The following is a 26,185-nucleotide window of genomic DNA, read 5'->3' on the forward strand; positions in this document are numbered from 1 at the left end:
GGAAAAACTGGTTGGCTATAGGTTACAAGTTTTGAATCATGTTATAAAATTAACACCTTTTAAACAATATCAGATAATGTTATTTAAGCTCACAAAACATTAATCAGTACAATATATACAATGTGTTCTCTGTCATGGAAACGGTTTGTCAAATATGTATCATCGTTAATACTTCACAGGTGCTTGATTCTACTCCACCGCCCATATATGAATACAACAACTTGGGGTACATGCTATTGTACATGCCTGTTAACATAATTCACTGATGTTAAGTGGGCCTGACTATGTGCATGAACTATATATGAATCTTACCATTGCCTGATATTGAAACTATGTGAAGAGCACACGTTGCTCAAGAAACATAAACGTTTTTGTGAGGTAATGTGAGGTCACCAGAGGCTTCTAATCTGTTTTACACATTAAGAAAACAAAGATCATTAGTGACGTGTTGACATTTGTGAACATCAGATTGCTTCCAATAAATCGTGTCAACTGAATACTTATAGACGCTACTTTGATCATCATCGTAATATCAAAATAGATCCAAATAAAAACGAGGAGTCCAATTCAATTCAGTCAATCTGTCTAAAACCAGTCTCATTGTTATAGGAAAATGTACATTATATTGAACTTTTGGTCAATATGTACACTGCCTGACTGAATCTGTCAATACACATATTGACTGACATTTTCAGTAAATGTACATATTGCCTGATAGTAGACATTGACTGTGACATATACAATATTCTGAGGAAATTGGTTAATTACACACTTAAGTGATATTATGCACATCATAGAAAAGTTGGTTAAGTCAGGACTTAAGTGTCACTAAATGCAACCGAACTTGCATATTGGTTAAGTAAAGACTTAAGTGACGTTCTACGCAACCCCTTTCACACATTGGTTAAGTAAAGACTTTAGTGACGTTCTACGCAACCCCTTTCACACATTGGTTAAGTGAAGTATCATGGGCATTAAATACGTACATAAGTTTTGTAATGATGCTATTTACTAAAAACAACTGTTAGAAAACCTTTAATGGTAGTTATTCATAAAATATACTTTAATGCACAAAATATCAAAATATAATATCATTGCAATGTTCTAAATCACCTAAATATTAAACCATAAATACTTGTCACATAAACCAAAACATTCAATAATTATCCCTATTGAAATATTGTTAATGTAAATGCCATGTAAGCTATGACTTAATTTGGGTGTCTAAGTATCAATGTAAACAAACCTTAATCCCCATAATCCAACTAAGTAAACATAACCCTAAAATAACATTGTCTCTACCACTTAATTACGTCTGTATTCAATAAGTCTAGACACTACCCTAATTACCTAGTGCTAATCATCTAAAACAATAGATGTCACCTGCCAACTAGTTAGCGTCAAGGGGGACACATCCAAATAGTTCCAAACCTTACAATAACATTGACATAAATGTTAATCCTTAATATGGTTGGTCAACAGAACCTAACCTTGTGATTGGTCAACTTACCCAAACCCATGGTATACCACATATAAGTTAGTATAAATATCGGTCCGGATGAAGTGTCTTCAGACTTGCTCTCGCCTTCCTAGGAACATGCTCGGTCCCTGGGAAGTCTATGTATGCTCACCATTGTTATGTATATTTGTTAGTTACTTATATATGATGTTCATGTAAATAAATCTGTGTATATTGTACTAGTCGTCTCTTGTTCTACCTGGCTGAGTTCCCCCTTTAGTCAGAACATGATAGAAGACTTAAGTGACATTCTACGCAACCCCTTTCACACATTGGTTAAGTAAAGACTTAAGTGATATTCTACACAACCCCTTTCACACATTGGTTAAGTACAGACTTAAGTGACGTTCTACGCAACCACTTTCACACATTGGTTAAGTGAAGACTTAAGTGACATTCTACGCAACCCCTTTCACACATTGGTTAAGTAAAGTCCTAAGTTTTGCTATACACAACCCCTTTAACACATTGGTAAAGTAAAGACTTTAGTGACGTTCTACGCAACCACTTTCACACATTGGTTAAGTAAAGACTTAAGTGACGTTCTACGCAACCCCTTTTACACATTGGTTAAGTAAAGACTTAAGTGACGTTCTACGCAACCCCTTTCACACATTGGTTAGGTGAAAACTTAAGTGACGTTCTATGCAACCACTTTCACACATTGGTTAAGTAAAGACTTAAGTGACGTTCTACGCAACCCCTTTCACACATTGGTTAAGTGAAGACTTAAGTGACATTCTATGCAACCCCTTTAACACATTGGTTAAATGAAGACTTAAGTGACATTCTACACAACCCCTTTTACACATTGGTTAAGTAAAGACTTCAGGGAAGCTATATGCAACCCCTTTCACACAGGATGATTCAAGACTTCAGTGATGCTATGCAAAATCCCTTTAACACATTGGATGAGTCAGGACTAAAAAGACATTATATACAACATCTTGTAGAAATTGCTTAAGTAAAGACTTAAGTGACGTTTTTTTAAGCAACACCCTTAACACATTGGTTAAGAAAAGTATAACATGACACTATATATGACATTCTGGGGGAAATTAGTTACAATGGAACTCAAGAGACGTTTTAAATAAAACGTTGAGCAAACCGGTTACTCAGAGACTTAAGTAAGGGTGTATTCATTGTTCTTGGGAATTTGTATAATTAGAGAATTATGTGACACTATATACATGTACGTCATGGACTAATTGGTGAACAATAGATGTACCTGGAATGTGAGATTATTTACACACCTGTGACATTTTAGCTGTGTAGGTACTTGTCATGGTGATTATGTTGGTTATGCTCATGGTACAGTAGGCATTGTACAATGGACAAGAGGCATGATTGACATCACCGTGTGCAAATTGTTTTTGTAGAGCCTTAAGTGAAAGTACAAATGGTCCATGGGAGACATCTTGGACAATTTTGTTTAATTATTTGATGTTGTAAACAACCTCCCTTAGTATAGATAATGTATTTATATCCTACAACGTAACAAATACATTGATGCAAGTGTTTGTCTGTAAGAAGATACTCATAGTTTTAATTTAAAAAATAACTGGTTTTGCAGCTGTAGCTGGAAAAATATCCAGTTTCTAGTCGTTAAATGATGGTGATTCATAAACACATGTTTTTGAAAAGTTGTAATCGTACAACGGATGTAGACGTAGAGACACTGCATTATACAGAAATTAGTGACAAAAGAGCTTTATAAACAAATGACATCATACGCAACACCCTTGTCAAATTGGTTAAGAAAATACTAAAGTGGAATTGTGTATAACATCCTGGCCACATAAGATCAATGAAGACTTACATTGCCTTAAAAAGAACGGAAACTGGTGAAGTTATAAACAACAGCCTGGGCAAACTGGTTCACAATATACTTACTTAACTGACATTATATACAACATCACTGACAAACTGGTTCAATAAAGACTAAAATTTCATTATACACAACATCCTGGTAAAATCAGTTTCTCACATAGCCCCGAAACGATGGATACAACGTCCTGGACAAATTGGTTACGTAGAGTCTTAAGTGGCGCTATGTACAACAAATTGGTTATGTAGAGTCTTAAGTGGCTCTATGCACAACAAATTGGTTATGTAGAGTCTTAAGTGGAACTTTGTACAACAAATTGGTTATGTAGAGTCTAAAGTGGCTTCATGTAAAACAAATTCATTTTGTAGAGTCTAAAGTGGCTTCATGTACAACAAATTGATTATGTAGTGTCTAAAGTGGCATTTTGTACAACAAATTGATTATGTAGAGTCTAAAGTGGCATTTTGTACAACAAATTGATTATGTAGAGTCTAAAGTGGCACTTTGTACAACAAATTGGTTATGTAGAGTCTAAAGTGGCATTTTGTACAACAAATTGATTATGTAGAGTCTCAAGTGGCATTTTGTACAACAAACTGGTTATGTAGAGTCTAAAGTGGCTTCATGTACAACAAATTCATTTTGTAGAGTCTAAAGTGGCTTCATGTACAACAAATTGATTATGTAGTGTCTAAAGTGGCATTTTGTACAACAAATTGATTATGTAGAGTCTAAAGTGGCATTTTGTACAACAAATTGATTATGTAGAGTCTAAAGTGGCACTTTGTACAACAAATTGGTTATGTAGAGTCTAAAGTGGCATTTTGTACAACAAATTGATTATGTAGAGTCTCAAGTGGCATTTTGTACAACAAATTGGTTATGTAGAGTCTAAAGTGGCTTCATGTACAACAAATTGATTATGTAGAGTCTAAAGTGGCATTTGTACAACAAATTGATTATGTAGAGTCTAAAGTGGCATTTTGTACAACACATTTGTTATGTAGAGTCTCAAGTGGCTTCATGTACAACAGGGGGCACAGGTGGCCCAGTCGTCTAAGGCGCCGCGATTCGCTGTGCAGAGTTGCGTCCCTTGGACACGCCAGAAACCTATGATTGTGGGTTCGAATCCCGGTTCGCCCCGATTATGTTTCTAGGTTTGTCAGCACCATACCCGTGCTCGTGGGTTTCACCGAAGTGGTAAACGTCTTAGACCTGCATCACTTCGGGCTTTCCTCCCACATTAAGCTGACACGCCGTGATATAACTGGAATACTGTTCAAAGCGGCGTTAAAACCCAACCCACTCACTCACTCACTCATGTACAACAAATTGATTATGTAGAGTCTAAAGTGGCATATTGTACAACAAATTTGTTATGTAGAGTCTAAAGTAGCTCTTTGAAGAACAAATTGGTTATGTAGAGTCTAAAGTGGCATTTTGTACAACAAATTGGTTATGTAGAGTCTAAAGTGGCACTTTGTACAACAAATTGGTTATGTAGAGTCTAAAGTGGAACTTTGTACAACAAATTGGTTATGTCGAGTCTAAAGTGGAGTCATGTACCCAAAACGATCCAATACGATCGCCATTGAGGAATGAAATTCTATTGTAGTTCATGTGAACGCAACCCATAGCCTAAATATACAATGAAAAATGAACATTTGGGAATGTATTTACCCAACACAACAGCTTTTAAATCTAATAACTTTATCATAATCCACTATTTTTCTTGATTAAGGTAATCTTAACTGTGAAACTGAAAATGATAAGAAATATGCTTATCTTTCGTCTTCTACACATCTTGAAGACATGCTTCATTAAGGCCAATTAACTATTCCGATATTGTATGCCGAAATATTCATTGTCAAAGGAGATATCTTAGAGTTTAATTCCTCCATGGCTATCATATTGGACCTTGCGGCCACATTGGATTTTGTTTGGGTGGCCTCCATATCTGAAAATATTTGGAATGTCATTCCATACAAAATGTGCCAGGTTTCATGCTTTTGTAACAACATGCAAAAACATCCACGAAACGGCTGCACTATAAGGATTTGGATGGCTGCACATACCACATGGACAGCAGCACTCTGGTAATACTCCATGGAGAGAGGACAGAGCTTTGAACTTGGGCCAATAAGTATGCTGGCCACTTCAACCTTTATCTCATGGTAGAAAAATGTGATTTCAAATTGCCAATGACTACAGCACTGTAGCCCGTATGCAGATGTCATTAGTCTCCCCCATCTCACTATGGCTTCTTTTCAATTCAAATGTAGTTGTGAATGTAAGTCTAGAATGTAATACATTGTACATCTACTCTTCAACAGTTTGAATTAAACATGGGAGTCCATAACTCGTGATCTTTGAAGCCATTCATAGCGATCCATCTGACAGACACAACCACCATCTATGACATGTGCTCTGGGTCCTTGTTTGTCACAGAACACAACACCATGACAATAACGAATGGCAACTTCCAAAACAACTGACTTAGCACTCTGAACCTTAAGTTTGTGGAATGTAATCCTGATCAAGTCCTCTGGCCCTTCTTTAAATATTCCGTCACCATCCAAGACACAGATGTCAGATTCCAACTTCTTGTAAATATGTTTTGCCAGCAACTCTTCTGTTATATGTAGCTTAAAGCCTTCGTAAATTGGTATGCATGTATATCCTTCTTTTGTTACCATCACTGATTGACCGATTCCAAAGTAGCATGACCCCCCACCCACAACCTTGGACATGGCCGTTATATATTCTTTTAATCTCAGGTTGTTCCATATGTACTGAGTCATCTTCTCAACATCTCCCTGAATATATTGTCGCATTTCTAGTCCTCGAAAGGATTTCAGTTGTATATGTCGATTCTCTTGAAGGTCTTGGACATTATCTGGTAGTTTCCTTTGCACATGTCGGCTATGTGTCACTCTTTCTGTTTTTCTCAAAAGTGACTTCATGTTTAATAAGCCGATGGGAATATTCTCAACATCACTCGTCATTTTAGAATTGAAATCAGCAGTACATACATTCTCAGTTTTCTTAACTTCTATCAGAACAAAGTCTTTCACGTCTTCAAATGTTTCAATCTGACACAACCATTTACGTTCATAAATGTCAGTATAAAGTTCGCCATTTTCAAGTAATCTTGTTAAAACTTGTCCGATGGTCTCGTCGAAGTGATTTAGATACCTGTTGTCCTGGCTGCCCCCTGACAAATGTACCACCAACATTCCTCCACCACTGTTGCGTAATGCTGACACTAATTTGACAACCTTTCCTATGAATTTCTGACGGTATATGCTGCGCTTACCACTTAGAACATCAAGTCGTGTGTGTAATAATAAACAGTAGTTGAACGCTCCTGTTAGTATCTTTGTCAATCTCATCTCAACATGAGCACAGCTGGAACACTCTTCTGCAACAGAAAACAAATCAAATATTTTACAAGAAATGCATTGTTCCCATTGACGTTTTTTCCATTCCCCTTGATTTGGTAATTAACTAATCTGCGTTATGCCTCTGAACATTTAAAGATTTATGTTTGATAAGTTTATTAAGTCGTTGTTCATTCTACGTGATTTCACAATGAAACTTGCCCAATCCGTGGATTACGCAATCAGGCTTATGTCTGCTATATGACGGCGGTCTGTAAATAATCGAGTCTAGACCAGACAATCCTGTGATTGATGTCATGAGCATCGATCCACGCAATTGTGATACGATGACATGCATCAAAAGCGTTAGCGAGTCTGACCACCCGATCCCGTTAGCATGGGATACTGAAGACATATTCTATACCGGGTCTTCACGGGTACGCGAATTGGACAGTTGCTGAAGGAATGTATCCCGTAGATGTGACTGTGGTTGATAAACAACATTAAACTGTATCATGTGGATGCAAATAATAAAAAAATTCAGATAAAATCTCGAATGCAGTTGGTTTAATATGAGTTATATGCGAACACACGATTGTCTCGCGGTATACCATAGCACAAGCAACTCAATGCCTTGTCTCAGTGCATGAGCCAGTTTGTTTGCTGATGGCTAAATGATCAATGTCACCTGGTCAAAACCATGTTTGAGTAATGGCCAACACATGCAAGCTGTGATCATTGACAAGATCATGAAGGCCATGTTGACCAGGTTGTTTAACCATACGTGATACACGGTAGGTGCAAGAGAACTACCTGTATAATTGTGTATGCATTTGTTTCTATTTATAGATTCTAATTATAATATAAAGGTGAATAGATAGTCTTGTATATATAAAGTGTATTTTGATGCTTTCAAATGTCATGGAATTGTTTGGTTCGTTTGAAGGTCGACGATATACTTCACTCTGATGCCAGAGTGTCTCTTGCATTCTTCTTTTTTCTGTGTAATAACCATAATCATTTCACTCATTTTTTCAGATCAGCATGATAATAATCATTTTTATCTTTTCATGTCTTGTTTGTTTGTTTGTTTGTTGTTTAATGCCATGCTCAGCAATATTCCAGCTCTATGACGGCAGTATTTTCATGTCTATTATCGAACAGAAACTATTTCACTCTTGAATACTGAAGCCCAAAGGGAACATGTGTGTTGCTTTAAGAACATAAAGTGAAAGTAAAGGGATAATAAACAGTTTTACATCATATTAACAAGACCATCTTCCTTCACTTTATCAAAATATTTTCAAAAAACCCCAAACATATCCAAACACCTGCAACTAAACTGACGTCCAAAAGAAACTCTACTAGAGTTTGAAACATACATGCATGAAGTGAAGTGTATGAGAAGAACAATATATCAACATAATCAACATTGAAAATGACAATCATACCGCGACCGAGAATGTCGTCAGAGCCCCCCAAAGTTGGGTGTGGTACAAAACTCGAGCTTTCAGAATCATGGACAATAGGCAGAGTACATAAACAATCGCTCACGTTCAATAACAAGTCATTAGCAGCGTGTGTGACCACCAAATGCCTCAATACACGCAAAAACTCTTCGACCCACAGAAAAAGTCAGTCGTCTGATGAGGTCACGTGGCATTTGATGCCATTCTTCTTCGAGGGCCAAGATCAGTTCTTGCCGGTTGGCTGGAGAGTGGGGTCCTTGTCGAACACGACGGTCCATTAAGTCCCAGAGGTGTTCTATGGGGGACATGTCGGGTGAGCGTGCAGGCCATGGCAGGATGTTGACGTTGTTGGCTTCGAGGAAGTTTAGTGACAATTCTGGCTGTATGGGCTCTAGTGTTGTCATGCTGATAAATGACACCACGTGGCTGCTGTTGGAGAAATGGTAGGACAACTGGACGATGAATGTTATCCATGTAATGCTGAGCTGTCAAGTTTCAGTCAACGATGACCAGCGGTGTCCTCTACTGCCCACATATCCCTCCTCACACCATGACACTCCCTCCACCATATGGTACGACCTCCTGCACACAACACGCCGCCGTTCGTTCACCCCTTCGGCGGTAAACACGTTGTCTTCCATCAGCCCTAAACATACAGAATCGACTTTCGTCAGTGACGACAACCCTCTGCCAGTCACGTCGTTGCCAACGTCGTACAGTCCGGGCCCATCTCAATCGCAGACGACAATGTTGCGCTGTCAATAGCTGTCCTCTGTATGGTCTAAAAGCCCTGATTCCATGAGCCCTGAGTGTCCTGGCCACTGTCTGTCGACTAACCCTGTGACCTAAGGCATTTGTCACCGATGACGTCACTGTCAGGAAGCGATTTCGGAGGTGCAAGATACGCAAGTTCCGGTCATCATGGGGCGTGGTCACCCCGGGGCTGCCTGTTCGTGGCCTGTCAGCGGTCCGCCCTGTCTGTCTGTAACGTTGCATCAAGTTGGTAAGGGAAACACGGGAGCAACCGAAGGTTCATGCAATATGTGCGTGGGTGGCTCCCATCTGTACCATAACAAAGGCTCGTTCACGTTGTTCGACTGTGAGAAGTGGCATTTCTTTTGTTGTTTTTTTTATCACTGTGGGTGTCTGACTTGCCGTTGCAATCGTTTTATACCCTTACCCGCACGTGCATTTGCAGTTGTCCGTGGTGCACGTGTTTTTCACTTTTTCGCGTGTTATCTCGCAAACATGTAACAGACGATTAACATTTTCTGCACATATTATTATTGTATTTAGGTTATGTGTTTTAGATAGACTTCATGGAAAAAATAGTATACTTTGTCTGAAATTTATATTTTCAGTTGGTAAAGTTTCTTTTGGACGTCAGTTAATTTACAAACATTTCCATTCTTGGAAATATCATCACTGCAATATTTCTTCCAGTGGTTTGCTCAATCATTCCAGTTGCAAAACACATATTTCCAACCAACAGTGGAACGTTTGGAAACCTTTGGATGGTGAGGTGAAATGTTTAATGTTTAAGGTTGCGTTCAAGGAAAGCTTGGGAACCCTTTCTTCCAGTGAATTTTACAATCAGTTACATTATGACAGTGCCTGAAGGTATCGAAAACACACTTGTTTATTGTCATCATTGCTATTCGACATCTGATGAAGTCAGCATTTAAGAATGACTTTGGATGTTAGTTACATACATTTCAAGTGGATACAACCTTCATTAGTATCCCCATATCCAATATATAAATGGATTTATAGATAGGGTTGACCATTAGCCAAATACTTACGTTCCGGAGTTAATATCCCTTGGTCAACTGCTGCTGGGCTACTGTCCGTCTTGATGACCCTTATCTTTTCCAATACTCTGAAAATAGTGTGCATGTCACCGATATATCACAATTACAAGGACCAGTGTGTCAACTTGCTACTTGGACTAAAAGAAAGAGTTATGAAATAAAAGCGAAAGATCCCTTTCCATATTCAAAAGAAATCTCTCCTAAAAGCATAGTCGATTCCGACTATATCGGCAGCATTGTGGTATGGGGTGGGATTACATCAAGACAGAGGACCCGTTTGATAGTGATAGAGGGAAATCTCAATGGACAGCGCTACCACGACGAGATCATCGGCCCTGTTGTTCTACCGTTTTTGCGTCGTCATGGCCCAGGTATTACCTTTCAACATGACAACGCCCGGCCTTACATTGAGCACGTTGAGATTGATCGGCGCCTTCGACGTCAACCACGTGTTCCACAGACACTCCAGGAACTTCGAAACATGCTCCAGCAGATAAGGACAGATATATCCAACAGGACCTTGTGCGACGCCTGGTCGATTCCATGGGACGAAGATGTGTTGCTTGCATCACAACCAGAGGTGGACACACACACTATTGATTTGTAAATAGACATTTTGGCATGTTCATGGTTTTTTTTATGAAATCACGCATTTTCTGAAGTCAGCATGGCAAATTAAACCATTTGAACACTTACAGGAGTCTTTTATCTGTTGCAAACCGAAATTGTTTCAGATTTGGTAAAAAACAGAACTTTGCATTAAATCTTATTCAATGTCTCAGAAACTTTTGTTGTTCATTATACATCTGCTGTAGAAATAGACAATTTCTGAAACTAAAACTTATTGGAGGCCATCTTGGAATTTCGTCATCACCAGGGGGAGCTGCATATGAGATTTGAATTATATAAAGCATTGTTGCAATTGATCCTGGAAAAGATACTGTGATAAATTGGATGAATTGACCAGATGATTATGATATGATGAGTATAGACTAAAGTTATCAGAGATTTCAACCATGTCGGCAGCCATCTAGAACTTCCATCACCACCAGGGGGTGCTGCATACTAGGTTTGAATTATATACAGGATTGTTGTGATAACTCCTAAATACATTACAAAGATAATTTGTATAAATTGGCCAGGTAACTATGATGTGTTGAATGTAGACTGATATCATTAGAGATTTCAGCCATGCTTGTGGCCATCTTTTCTACCACCAGGTGGTGCTGCAAACTATATTTGAATGATATTCTGATCTGCTGCAATTCATTCTGCATGCATTACTATGGATGTATGTACATGTATAAATTGATCAGAGAAGTATCATATATTGAGTATATATTGATATCATTAGAGATTTCAGCCATGTTGGCGGCCATCTTGGATTTTCTACCACCAGGGGGCTCTCCCAAAAATGTTCGGAATGGTTCAATGTATAAGTATGCCTAGTTTAGTGCTTTTAACTCAAAGTGCACAATTTTAGCTTTAACCTCCCCACTATTTTGTTTGTTAGGCTTAGAAGTTTTTGACAAGCCCTCGTACAATTGATTTGTCTTTGCCCGAAGTTCTCGAGTTTCATCATTAGCTCAGTAGCATTCATCAATTATGACTAGTCATGATATGGCTGAAATAATGCCGATGCCGAGTCATCAACAAGGAAATGTTTGGGCAAAACGAATATATTTCTGTGACAGAGTTTCTTCTTCACCTATAATTAGCAGAATCGTTGCACTTGTACACAGCAGACGTGATTCAAAATTAACGTATCAGCAAAATTAGTAGATGTGCAATCATTTGACTGGATTGCCTGTCCATTCCTTGATTGTTTCAGAAGCAGATGCTACGGGTAGGGCAGAACATGCTGACCTCCCTCTCGAACACTTTTAGTCATCACTGATTTTTAGTGATTAATTCTTATAATTATCAGCGCTATGTTGCCTTTTACCTTCCTTTCATTCTCTGTCATTGGCGTTTAATATTATGATCATTGATTTCACGTGTGATTTTTTTTCAGGCGATCGCCGGATCCCGAATCAACCTATACTTAAACGAGGGCGAGGGCGAGTATTGAGACTTGGCAGTCAACGTACCGTCGGCATCCATGGTTGCCACCATGCCTTCTGTGGTGGTATTCAATGATGGTAAGGGGGGTGATTACTGTGGAGGACTGAACGTAATTAAAAAAACGCCGATGTTAGGGACAGTATTATCGTACAAAGAAACAAATATTATGTCGCTTATTGTACTATCGTGCTATCGTGCACGCTACAAAGATCAACAATACGCCTGATTTTTACCCGTCGCTTGTTACTCCAGTAGAGTGTGACAGGATACCCAAGATGACCATTGGTTGCATGTAACATGCAACCACTGATACCCACTTGTAACAGACACACATGTGAGATGCAAGTTAGTGACTTTGATGAAATGTTAACCCTCAACTTGCCTCTAGGAGATGAGATAGATACATTCAGGATTTCTCATATCTTTTATTGTTATGGATGTCCAGAAATGAATCACCTCTGTACATTTGTCATTTTTGTATTCAAATATATATATATATATTAGTAAGCGCTAAACCATAATTCAAATACAACATTTACTAGAAAGTCAATTTAACTTTAACTGTTTGATGCATGATACTCTGTGGTCAACACTTACGGTGTTTTTTGTGTACTCTCCTCGTGTGACGATCTTGAATATGACATCCTGAAAATATCACAGTTTGTCTTAGTACATACAGAGAACAGTAAATAGATAAGTTACATCAAAATAATTCAACACTTTACTTTTAAAAATTAATTTGAAAACAATATTTTGGCTCAAGTTATAAATGTGTTCAATGGACATGCTCATGGACATGTGAACATAAATAGCTTAGAGTTGTTCAACTTACGCTGATGTCTCTGAATCTGAAACACTATATGATGTCCATGAAGATGTCTCCTCAACCCAGAGATGTACGTCGTTCACATCTTTAGTCAAATCCTTTGAAGACTGGTGGGGCATATCATTGGACGAATCAAAGGTAAAATCATCCAAGTCTGCTACAATTCCACTTGTTGTATCACTGACGTCGGGAGGTGCTGCTTCACTGGACACTTCTAAACTGCAGTTAGGTGCGTCCTTCTTGATATCATACAAGAACTCCTGGAACATCTTCTTCACCTTGTCTTCATCTTGCATCATTCGGTTTCTATCCATTTCTGTATCATGCAGAAATTCAACCACCATATAGGACTTGTTGTGAGTCTTTGAAAAATTACAGTGATACAATTTCTTTAACTCACCAATGAGATTAAAGAAGTCATCACAATCATCCATAATGAGTTCCATCAGTCCATTCGGAACGTTTTTAAAAGTCCATTTTGACCTAAGTGGAAGTTCCTGTCCATTACGCTGTTCATAGGACCAATGCGTCATCTTGTTGTTGGCACATTCAACTGTTAAAATTAATATGATAATTATTGGTATCAAATATCAAACATTAGAAATCAGTGATTTCCTATATCACAAGAATCCCAACATGATGTAAAGCGGATGATAAGCTCCATTATGACTGAGGTTCATCCTGTATGTGTGATGGTTCATACGTTAACAATATACATAAATTAAATGATTTTGCAGCGTATGCGTAGGAAAACACAAATCGTTGACACACTGTAAAAAAGGGTCAGACTTTTCGTATTGTGGACAGCTGTTTGTGAAACCCGGGTATCCTTGGCATATGTTTTCCAGAATTGAATCTCGTCACCACTGTTTCATAACAACGTACCACGCATGGATCATTACATAATCACACTATTATGCAGGGTATATTATATGTTGTCTTTGGAGCATTACATTCTGCTGAAACTAAACTGCCGTAATGATTTTTTGAAAACACAATACTTTCATTGTCTACTCCATGACAATCCAATACATCATAAAAGCTAAAATGGATAGACTTATCATTACCACTGTAACTTGATAATGCCCTCATATTGCTTGACGATGGTCAATTATCACACCCGTTGTTAGGTGACGTCATAGGGTAGGGATAGTGACGTCACGTTTAATAGTGATGTCATCTGGTTTGTTCTATGACGTTTCCTTATCTGTAAACGTGGGTTTCTTTATATTTTATAACAAATTCCATCCATTTTAGCTAAAATAACGGTAACGCTCTTTGCAAGGGCATTATCATTTGCTTCTCGGTCTTTCCAGCTGCCCTTCTTGGTCGGGCAGTTGATGGAAGACCTCAGGCATCTGCAAATGAGAATGCCCTGAAAAAAAGGCCTTACACCTTTATTATTCGACAAACAAAGTAATGCCTACCATGCACGATTGTTCCACCATTTTCAGCAGGAACTGAAAAACAATTCACCGTTTTATTTCACAGCTATGAAATGGTGTGCATTAATGTAGGAAAGATCTTTTGTGGTGATAATTATGTTGAAATCAAACTATTTTCTTATTCATGTGTATGGTGTCATGGGTGACCCAGACGCCGGAAATCACTGTGCAGAGTTGCAGTCCTTGGGCACGTCAAATAGCTATGAGTGTTGGTTCGAATTCCGTGTCGCCGAGATTATGTTTGTAGGTTTGTTTCACCAAAGTGGTAAACGTCTTAAACCTGCATCACTTCCGGATTTCCTCACATATTACACTGGCTGTTCAAAGTAGTGTTAAACCCAACTCACTCGATTACTCATCTTTTATATGAAATTCTTTTGCAACTGTCAATATATTGGTTCGGGATTATCAGTGATCTCACCCAAAACAATTACTTACCTGATATCCTTATTTTAGCCGTTGCACCTTGAACAGAGCTGCCGTCGGTTGGAATTTCTGTAACAGAGCAGTAGATTACAAAACTAATTACCAATACATGTAGTTTTTAAGTCTGTCTGACAGTGAATTGAAGTGGTTACAGGCGATGTGGTTACTTTACAGTTGTATCAGAGGGTATTCTAGTAGTGGAGGCAAAAGATTCATTTGGTTCTTGGGGTGAACATCAAGTATTTGGTGTCAGCAAAACTAATATTCCTTGTAATATTCTCTTTTGAGTAGGATGGGTGACTCCCTGTGCAGTTGATGCATTTTTGTAATTATCGTCACAATCTTCTGTTACATGAGTATTCTCACTGCAGTGAGCACATGTAACAGACGAGTATTGTCACTATGGCCGAATTTGGGGCATTTGAAGCATGTCAAAGGGTTCGGAATGTGGATATCAACACTGATATTGCAATAGCCTATTTTGACTGATGTAGGAGCATTTGGAATTTGGAGGAGAAAAATGGAAGAGGTCGGTGATTGTAGGTTGTGTTTAAGAGTTTTTTCAGTAGGTCACCGTTGATTTAAACAGTTCAATAGGTATCCTACATCATCATGTTCACAGAAACTGCTGTAACACTCAGGACGTGTGTAGAGAGTCATAACCCTCACCCCCTCACCCTCACCCCCTCCCCATGCCCACTCCCACACTTCTGATTCCCTCTATACACCTGATCAGGTTCATAATCACAGCCTGAGGCAGGGCTTTCCACACTCGGAGCAGACTGGCTTGCTCCGTCTCTAAAGCGTTGTGAAGTGAGATTTCCAACAACAACGTGTAATCGTGTCCTTGCAGTAGCTTTAATGCCACCCAGACCATTATGAACCATCCCCAAATGAATTATGCGCTACTACAGTAGCATTATGAAAATGTTTATGTTGCCGTCTGTGTACTCGTCTACGGCCATCATCAGAAGACAGATTAAATTTCATCAGTAAACAGCACTGATGACCACTGACATAGATTCCAACGCTGATGACGTCGAGAACAGAGACCAGCAGAATGCCATCTGCTTCGTACGGTGGCGTGGCTAATGCGAACATTATTGACGTTAAAGTGTTCATCACTTATCTGACGTGACGTCAGAAATCGGTAAGTAAAGGCAAGGTTCACAAGGTACCTCTATGTTCTGACCCAAGGACAACCTGGTCTTTGACCATAGGCAACTGTTCCAGTGGCCTGGTACCGCTGCCACAGCCTCCCTAATCACACTCTGGGTGATGATAAAGTGTGCAACCACCTGACGTTGACTGTTTCCAGTTTGGAGCCAAATAGCTCTGCCACGATTTTCATCCCTCAAAAATCGACGCATGGACACACGCGTGTCCTATCATTCGCTACTGTTAATTGGGTTTAAAACCACGTGTCAGTACTCTGATTTGCACATGCAGCTACTGTTGGGGCGATACGATTTTGTGACCATGAACACAATGCTTAAATTTGTGTTTACCTCCTCCTGCTTTATTTACCATGGTTCGAATATTGTTCACATACAGCCACAAACATTCACATTTGTGGTCTTTAACAACTTGGGTTTTGATCATTATTAGTTTGAGGTTTGAATAGGAGACCTTCAATTGTATCGTTCTAAACTATATGGGTGACCCTTCAATAGTTATGTTTAGTGTTTATATAAATGTTGTTCTTTTTATAATTAAATTTCGTTGTGTTCACTGAAATTCTTGCATTCTGATTAGCTGAATTGGTCACGTGTTATTGCATTCATTTCCCACTGAATGCAAAGCATTAAGCCAAGCCCACCGAGGCGGACTACTTTTATTACTACGGAATGTCGGGGAATCCCAATATTACAGGACAGGACATTAAGCGAAATTCATGATATTCACTGTCCAAACAACTCTTTGAGTTTGAAGGCCAAGAAAGAATGAAACAGCAAACCTGCACATTCCCCTAGCCCCATCAAAGATCGATGTGTGGATGGCAGCCCTAGAAGAAGCAAACTTTGACGATCCACGGGTGCTGAGGTTTGCAGATTATGTTACTGAACAGTGGTTGGAGAGTGATGGTCGCAGCATGTGGAACCACTTCAAGACAGTGGGTTCCAGAACCACAAACAATTTGGAAGGCTGGCATGGCAAGCTAGGCAAACAGAGGCCTAGCCATCCAAATATATTCAAATTTATTGACATAAAAAAGAACAGTGTTTTGTAGAGTCACTGCTCCTGCAAATCCAGGCTGGTGGTCAACTTCCTCCAAAGAGGAGGAAGCACCGCAGTGTGGATAGCGGTATTGAGAGGGAAAAGCAGGAGTTGTTGGCAGGGCTCAAGTCACCAACAGAATATGCTTATTCTGTGGCAAGATTAATTGGTTTGTGAGTTAAAATGTAGGTGAAGTGTAAATAATTAATTTAATTTCTGACTTTAAGTTTATATATTTTGTATGTATGAACACATGTATGATTTATAATGTATGCTGTATGTACTTAATTAATAAAATAACGAAAGTCATGTTGCCCTCTTTTAAATCCCTTTTTAATCCTCATAATCCCTCTATTGTACACTTGTCAGTAATGGTTGGGTAATTTTTAACCCAGAACAATAGGTGCCGGCAAACCGAGGTGTCCCCATTTTTACACACGGAATGTTTATAAATCTCGTCATTATTTGTCTGCTTTGATATATACAGCTGTTTTTGGTTTATTGCAGATAAAACATGTTTAACGGTGTCAAATTTAATTATAAGCATTGACTTGTATTATTTTCGGTTCATTGAGGTATGAATCGAAAAACCGATCTGCACACTTTTGTAAGAACTGAAAATGATACACAGTCAATCCTTAAACATGTTAAATAGGTTTTACTCTTAGCAAAATACTTACTTGAAACTAATTCGTCTGGGTGTCTGTGATCCTTAGACGAATGAGCTTCTGCTGTGCTACTGTCAATCATGGTGAGTCCTCCCTTGTCCAAAACTCTGAAAATAGTGTGCATGTTACCAGTTTATCAAAATGACAAGGACATGTTAGGTGTATTTTCTGAGAATGTTATTTAGACTGTAAAGAAGAAAGGGATATTGAAATAAAAGCGAAAAAACCCTTTCCATATTCACCAGAAATCTCCTCTAAAAGACAAGCTTAGTACATTTCCGCCTATACCATGAGCATTATCATATCCTATTATACATTTATGTACCACAGATACGGTTACATATCGATCATCAGAGGTTCAAGACAATTTGTCAATAATGAAAGCATATGTCACTTTACTGAGAAAACAATATGCAAAACGTTTGATGTTCTGATTGATAAGGGGTGGTCGGGTAGCCTAGTGGTTAAAGCGCTCGCTCGTCACGCCAAAGACCTGGGTTCGATTCCCGGTACAATGTGTGAAGCCCATTTCTGGTGTCTCCCGCCGTGATATTGCTGAATTATTGCTAAACGTGGCGTAAAACCATACTTAGTCAGTCAGCCTGATTGATAACATCCATGTACAATGTGAATGTAAAACATTTAGGCAAGAAGTAGGCATCCCCGTCTTGCTGATGTGTTTCTTTATGCATGTGAATCAGAATTTCAGCTTGGATTGGCAAAGTCCAAACAATGTAATTTGGCCAAGACGTTTAACGTTTCAGTTATATCGAAAAAGAAAGCATAAAGACTCAGAGGTAAAAATACTCTCCGCAAGACAAGAGGAATAGTCAACTTTACCTTAATATGGAGCAATATTCCAGCAGCCCCATATATTCCTGTGTTTTTGTCAGATGAAAATTGACTTGCTTTTGCATTTGTTTGTGACGGGTGCAACTGGTGGGGCAGAATAGGCTCACCTTTCGGTATGATCATTATTGGATAGTGATTGATAAAGACATGCTCATGACACAATTGGGATCGTGCAGTCGCCTCGGCTTTTGGTGGGGATATCTTGTGGCTATAGAACGAGTTCTGTCGTTTTTATTTAACGATTGTCTGCAGGAACAACAGAAGTAACTATAGGCGCAGATAAGGGTGCAGACAACGATGGTCAACTTTCCCTTCGGGCAATATTCAAGCACCTCCAGCCTTTGATGTCTTCACTTCACAATTTTGAGAGATATTTCAGCAGGTTCTTTCTACAAACATTTTAAAGAGCATCGTACGACTCTGTTACTCAAAGGTTGTTTGATTAGGATAACAACTTTCAAGGCCTCTGTGAAGCTTTAAAAAAAATATGGTGGAATGTATGACAAGACGGACGACTTCAACTTTCCAACAGGCAACTGTCTCTTTATGTCCAGCAATATTCGATCAGCTTAAGCCTTTTGTGTCTACATTTCATACGTTTTGAGGGACATTCGAGCATGCCCTTTCTGCAATGATTTCTACGAGAGTTGTTTGGTCACGTTTACTAACTTCAAGGCCTCAGAAAAAGCGGCCAAAAACGTTTTCTTATTCTGATTTGTACCATATGTGCCCATGTTTATTAGGTGCATAACTGACTCAATAAACTCAGTAGCATTTCTCAATTAAGCTGAATCAACAAACAAAAAAGATGTTCGGGCTGAGACATTAAAACTGCAAGCGCAAACCACTGTTGCAAAGCGAACACTTATTCAAACGTATTTACTTATAAGCAGCAGAATTGCAAAATTAACAAATCGTTTTTAGTTTTAACAGAAGGAGTAAATGTGTCATCATGTGACTGGATGTTTTTTGTCCGTCATATGATTATTTTAGAGCTACCGGTAAGGCAGGACATGCAACCCTTTTCGCAAGGACCTGGTGTCATCACAGATTTTCGGTGATCCATTCATATAATTATCGCGGCTATCTTATCTTTTACACCTGATGTAATCTGTATGTAAATTGAGACTGGATATTCTCGTGCATTGACATTTTTATGTTATGATTATTGCTGGGCTTATTTTATGTGTGATGTCAGGTGAATTCAAATTCCCCATATATGTCGACATCCTTTATGGAACGTGCCGCCAACATCAGTAGCTGCCATTATGGATGTTTTTGTTTGAATTCAATGATTGGACGGATTGGGATTATGGGCTGACGGATGGAAGGCAGGCCAAAATCGACCATGAAATTGTAAGGCATAGTAGTTTCGTGACAAATTTATGTCGCCTATATGTTGTGCTATCGTGCATGTGATGCTGGTTTACATTTGCCTTCCACATAACGGAGACCAGCAATGAGCCTGACATTTTCCCGACAACAGCTCCGACATCTTTGCAAGATGAACTCCGCCTTTTGAGTGTAACATGGAATCAATCGTATTGATAATGCCCACTTCTAGCGGACATATCTTGATGACTGAGAAGTATTTACCCCAATCTTCCCTTTGGGAGATGAGATTGATACATTCATCATTTATCATAGTTTTTTCTTATGGTCTACAAATTAAACACATCTGTATATGTGTCCGTCTTTGATATCTTCTTGTGTTTAAAATAATATATATGGAAGTCCTAAACCAGTTAAAAAATAACATTTACCAGAAAGTCAATTAACTTAAACTCAGTATGATGCATGATACTATATGGTCAACACTTTCGGTGGTATATGCGTCCTGTGACGATCGTTACGATGACACCCCGAAACCACTTTACTTTTTTTTTAAAATAAACCATCCATTGATCCAGAATACATTTGAAAATAATATTTTGGCTCAAGTTGTATATAAATAAATGTGTTTAAGGGACATGTTGGATGTCATGAAAAAGAAATTATTGCTTTTCGAGACAAAAGGTGTTTGTGTTGAGGCAGTGTCTAACCACAAAACAACCACACTAATATATTATGTTGATATCTCTGAATCCTAATCTGAACCATAAAATGACGTCCATGAAGATGACGTCGTTCACATCTTTAATAGTAAAATGCGTTGAGAAAAGGTCTGCGTCCGCTACAATTCCACTTGTTGTATCACTGACGTCGGGAGGTGCTGCTTCCCTGGACACTTCTAAACTGCAGTTAGGTGCGTCCGTTTTGATATCATGCAAGAACTCCTGCATTTGCTTTCATTTTCGGCAAGTTGTCCCAAACCTCTGAAGATAGATATGTACCTGTATCTGTGGTCACCGCGGTTTGTAACAAAATGTTGTACCATATGTTCCCGTGTTGTTGTTTTTCAGGTGACCAATTGACTTGCCTTCGCATGTGTTTGTGACGGATGCAACTGATGGGGCATGATATGCTAACATTTTTTACTTGAACCATAGTTCACAAAGTTCTAAGCCTGAATAACTTTCAACTATGGGCCATAAACAAAGTGAACTAGTCAATGTATTCTATTGTTTGAGTAGGTCATTGCAAGTGTATTTAGTCTGTTGAGGCTGTTTGTTTAATTGTGGCAGCCAGTTGAACGTCATAGGGATCCAAATGGACACAGAAATGGAAAAGAACGTTTACCGAGCAGACATCAAGAATTTTACTTAAGAGAAAAGCACAACCCAAGAAATTCATAACCGCATGTCACAAGCGTATGGGATAAGTGCTCTACCTATTTAACTGTTAAACGTTGGGCAGCTATGTTTAAGGCTGGGAGAACAAGCCTTGATGATGACCCGACGTCCGCCATCAATAAAGATTCAATCAAGGAGATAGAAAAAACTTATACTGTCAGAAAAACGTATTACCATTACTGAACTTGGAAAAGATAAACGTCTAAGCCATGGATCCACTGAAAGTATTATTCATGAACATTTACAGACAAATATCTGCTCGTTGGGTGCCAAAGTGTCTAAATTCTTATCTTATGGAAAACAGAACTGAAATTGCGGGAGAAAATTGAGAGCTAATGAGTAAGATTTCATCAAATTCAAACATAGATTAGTAATGGGAGATGAAACGGGTCTACCACTATGATCCCCAGTCAAAACGTCAGTCCATGGAATGGCACCATTCCACTTCTCCGGCTCCAAAGAGAGTGAGTGAGTGAGTGAGGTTTTATGCCGCTTATAGCAATATTCCATCAATATCACCAGAAATGGGCTTCACACATTGTACCCATGTCGTGAATCAAACCCGGGTCTTCAGCATGACGAGCGAGCGCTTTAACCACTAGGCTACTTGACCATTTCCCGGCACGAAAAAATTTTAAGCATTCAAGATCAGTGAAGAAAGTTATGGATGCAAAGGGTGTGATCCTTGTTGATTACCTAGAAAGTCAAAAGACGATTACCGGTGCCTACTATGCTGATTTGCTTCATCGCCTGAGAGATTCTATCAAAGAAAAGCTCAAGGAATGCTGACTACTTCTTTAAGGCAATGCCTCTTCTCACACCTCTCGACTTGCAAAGGCTGCTGTGCACTAATGTGAATTCAAAGAGCTTGATAGTCGCCAGACCTGGTTTCCTAAACTGAAAGAACACCTTCCTGGAAAGACCTATGACGACAATGATGACCTTAAAGCTGCCGTGAATGGGGTTTTCAGGGTGGCTTTTGAAAACTTCATCCTGATTGGAATAGAAAAGCTTCACTATCGATATGTTGCATTGTTGTTAGTGGGGCGGTTAAGCCTGGATTTTCGTCAAAATAGTCCACTTTGGGTTAAAAGCACCAAACTTGGCACACTTCCACATTGAACCATTCCGAACACTATTAGATATGGATCTACCTCAGCAGCGCCACCTGCTGGTAGAAAATCCAAGATGGCCGCCAAAATGGTTAAAATTTCTTATGACGTCAATTTATATTCAATATATCATCATAATTTTGTCAATTTTAGTCATTTATGTAAAAGTAATTGCAACAATGTTGTATATAATTAAGATCTTATATGCAGCGCCCACTGGTGGCGAAGAAAATCCAAGATGGCCGCCAAAATGACGTAATCTTCAAAAAATGTCAAATGTTTGTCCACAATATCAGTATCATTTGCTCATTATAATCATTTCAATCAAATCTGGCTTTTAAACAATTCCAAGTAATGCTTTACTGAATCTATAAGCTTTTGGTACTAAAATTCATTCATTTGAAGCAAAATTTGTATCCCCAGATCTGGGGAATATATTAGACTGCATGAACTTGGTTAAAATTCTGTAACTGAACTTGGAATGTGATAAAGATATTGGACTAGCACTGAAATATGAATTTTTGATTCTGAATCATTAAGGCTAACTAAACGAGCAACATTTTTCCGCAGGCGTGATTTAAGGTTAAAACAAACTTTCAGTGGAACATTTCCTTCTGACTGCCATAAACAGTAAAACTGTATGTACCTACCTCTTTGAAAGCCCTAGTCAGTAAGAAATTTGTAGGACCAGGTATAAAAAAACAATCCTCAAGCATTCCAAACTACAGTAAACTACGGATATAACAAACTCAAAGAGACCACTAATTTTAGTTCATTGTAACCGTAGTTCGTTATAAACATATATACACCATATATACAGCAAATGACTTGGACCAAAAAAACAGTTCGTTTTATCCGCCAGTTCGTTATAAGCATGTTTGTTGTAAACGTAGTTTCCTGTATCTCAGAACATCTTGTCTTCAAAGCGTGAATTCTCGGTGCACCAGCTCATCAACACAAAGACATCACTGAGACCGAGAAATACAAGTCCCAGTTTACTTGGTATTAAAGAAGAAAACGTGATCTTGTTGACACATTTCACAATGTGAGTTTGTGCATTTCAACAGATATAGCACAGTTCTTGGTGTTTATGAAGACGAAGGTGTGGTATACCCACCAACATTCTCAAAAGATTAACATCTGTCATAATCCCTGCTCTAGAACAGCAAGATATCCACTTAATGGTACAAGCATTTCACTATTGCAGCAGCGTCCAACAGCTGAAGAGGACATGTTGTTCTTTTGGCTGAAGAAATCAAACAAGCAAGGAAAACAATTTCCAAACAGCCCACAGTATATACTTATGTACCCCCATCCTGTTTTAGCAAGATGGGTTATTATGGGCCTCAATTAAATGGAACTTTCACCAGGGATGTAGATACTGTTAACACAATGCCTGACCATGAGTAAAACTGGTCATATCACATGAAGGAAGTACTGGGAAAACAAGACAAACATAGCCTCCAAAAACAATTGCACATATGCCAATGTTCTAGAATGTGCACACTCTGTTGCTATAATACAGCATTCAATTAATGTGGTAGAAAAGGGTATTGAGCATTTGAATCCTGGTCGGATGCATGTGCTTGCCTCCAAAAGCCACAATACACAATTGCTAAAACAATCCAGTGGAACTGTCCTGAATTATATGATGAAGTTCCTCATCATGTTTGGTAGATTTGCATATTGAAATAGTTGCTTTCAGGATTCTCAGAAACTGTCCCGAAGGAAGTAGATGGATAACTGCAATCTGTGCTGCTGGAATTGCCTCAGGCAGATTTGCTGATTCCTTCATCATGTGTACCCACCTTACTACACCATCAGGCATATGTGCGATATAAAGAAACAGAAGCGAACACAGAAGATCCTTTCAGAAACTGGTGTGCACCGAAGTAAGCTGCTCAGCCAGTTTCACTACTGGTCCCTTGTTCTTGAACTTTGCATATTGTGCCTGGTGGGTGCAATTCAAAAGGCAGATTTCCAAAAGTTTGCAGCATCACTTGTCATATTAATGGCTTGCATTTCACAGATATGTCCCTCTAAAAGTAGAGCACGAGCACCGCTGTACCACGAATATTGGATTAGTGACACACAAGACTAAACGGACATTCTCTTGTGTGGCACAAGGTCAGACACATGAACAATACAATAGCAGTATGAGAGGAGATGGAGGTGCAGTTGGATTGACTGAAACAGCCGAGAGGTTTCTTCTAGAGGCCCACGGAATTCAAAGACATTGTCACTATTTCATGCCTTCAACGATTCATATGCTTGAGATACGTGTCAAGTATTTCAAGAAAGTCACCAATGCTTTCCCATCAGCAGCAGATATCTCTGACAACACAATGCAGATTCATGAGCGGTTAGTCCTTCTCACTGGTTTATTTGGAAGGTCAAAGAAAGGCAAAATCTCTGTTCATGAAGATCTCAGACAATTGACATTTCAACCCAAAGAGGTAGCTCTAAGACAGCACCAATGCATGTATGGGACAGGTGCTTGACAAACGTCCCACACTACAGAATCTTGTAGTCAGGGGTTTGGAGAGGACATGCAGTAATATATAGATACCCAAGTAGACAACACTTGGTCAGGCACAAAGAAGTGTTATAAACTAAAACTACACCTGCAAGAAGTCTGGCAAACCTTTGTAAACTTTACCATTTTGGGTTGATCTAATATAAACTAGGTAGAACATTTCTCAGTAGACCATTTATAAAATAATATGCTGAGAATAAATCATAGACAATACATATTAATTGATACAATGTCATTAAACATGTTTTATCATATCAAAACTTATCAACTTATCCTTTGTCCAAAGATATCAAATAATAACTATACTCAACAACAAATGTTCTTGTGACACCAATATTTTAGTGTATTTTTCAAACAAGTAAAGTCTGGTTGTCAATATTGTAGTACATGTATGAAATCAAGTCACAAAAATGCAACTGCTACAGAAAAGCATGCATTCCATGCAAAAGTTGACTTTTGTGCAAGCCCCATGCATTTCACTACCCAAGAATGGGTATGAAAATGTGTGTGTTAACGGGATTCCATGTGCATTGTTTACCATCGTGCTGACAACAAGCACTCAGAAAAACAACAAAATTACGCAATTATTCAACATTACGAAATGCCACGCCCGTCCGAAAATGAGCGTCTGTGAGCTATTGGTATGCTTGAAGCAGGATCGAGTCAACGTGACAGGAAACCACCGTCAAGCACGTCTACAGTGGTGCAGACAGCGTCTACGCTGGACGGCCATGCAGTGGGGACAAGTTCTATTCACCGACGAGTCTCGTTTTCACCTCAGCCACAGCAATGGACGGATTCGAGTGTACTGGCGTCGAGGTGAACGTTACGTCAATCATTGTGTCATTGAAAAAGATCGGTTCGGGGGCGGCAGCGTTATGGTATGGGGTTGGATTACCGTTTGAGGACCCATTTGATAGTGGTAGAGGGAAATCTCAATGGACAGCGCTACCACGAAGAGACCATCGGCCCTGTTGTTTTACCGTTTTTGCGTCATCATGGCCCAGGCATTACGTTTCAGCATGACAACGCCAGGACTCACATTGAGATGGATCTGCGCCTTCGACGTCAACCACGTATTCCACATACACTCCAGGAACTTCGAAACATGCTCCAACAGATATGGACATATATCCAACAGGACTTTGTGCGACGCCTGGTCAATTCCATGGGAGGAAGCTGTGTTGCTTGCATCACAACCAGAGGTGGACACACAAGCTATTGATTTGTAAATTGACATTTTGGCATGTTCATGGTTTTTTTTTATAAAATCACGCATTTTCTGCTATCAGTTTGGCAA

General features: G+C 39.0%; 1 protein-coding gene and 1 pseudogene across 1 annotated transcript in view; both read right to left on the reverse strand.

Moving 5' to 3' along the window:
• LOC139460434 (piggyBac transposable element-derived protein 4-like) overlaps positions 1–15,645 on the reverse strand; it is a 31,360-nt pseudogene extending 15,715 nt beyond the window's left edge.
• Positions 1–26,185, reverse strand: part of LOC139460432 (uncharacterized) — a 289,333-nt gene that overhangs the window by 55,729 nt on the left and 207,419 nt on the right. The window lies entirely within an intron of this gene.

Source organism: Haliotis cracherodii, unplaced genomic scaffold (assembly GCF_022045235.1).
Source record: "Haliotis cracherodii isolate W230 unplaced genomic scaffold, xgHalCrac1.p SCAF_14, whole genome shotgun sequence".
Lineage (NCBI taxonomy): Eukaryota > Metazoa > Mollusca > Gastropoda > Lepetellida > Haliotidae > Haliotis > Haliotis cracherodii.